Below are 540 nucleotides of genomic sequence, written 5' to 3'. Positions count from 1 at the left end.
GACATGGGAAGCACTCAACCCAATTAGAGAAAGTGTCTACAAAGACAAGGAGATATTTTATTTTTTGTTGCCAGGGCAACTCAGTAAAATCCACCTGCTATTCTTCTCCTGGCCCATTGCCTATTCTCTGATGTCCTGAAGTTTTTTTTTTTTTTGGGTTATTTTTTTGGCAGACCTTACATCTTTTTAATATCTCCTTGGCAGCCTCTCTTAATCTCACTCTAGTTATATAGTAACTGATCTATTTTATTAGGGCCCTGGGTTTGTAGTGGGTATCATGATGAGTGTTTTTTATTACCACATGAACACAGGCAGCTGGGATGATAATGTGGCCATCCTTTGTTATTAGCTATCCATGCTCCCCCTTCTTTGCTTGAAACTCTTTTATTAATTGTTTGTCTTTTAGATTTGGCCTTGAAGAATAAACAGCTTTTAATGTTTGTAGGCAGTCATGTATAAGATCTGGTGTGTCAGCCATAGATGGCAGCAGTGTTGTTGGATTTATAGTGTGAGAAATGGCTAATTTTTTTTTTTTTTTTT

This window comes from Alligator sinensis, unplaced genomic scaffold (assembly GCF_000455745.1).
Source record: "Alligator sinensis unplaced genomic scaffold, ASM45574v1 scaffold357_1, whole genome shotgun sequence".
NCBI lineage: Eukaryota > Metazoa > Chordata > Crocodylia > Alligatoridae > Alligator > Alligator sinensis.
This window is presented reverse-complemented; position numbering follows the sequence as displayed.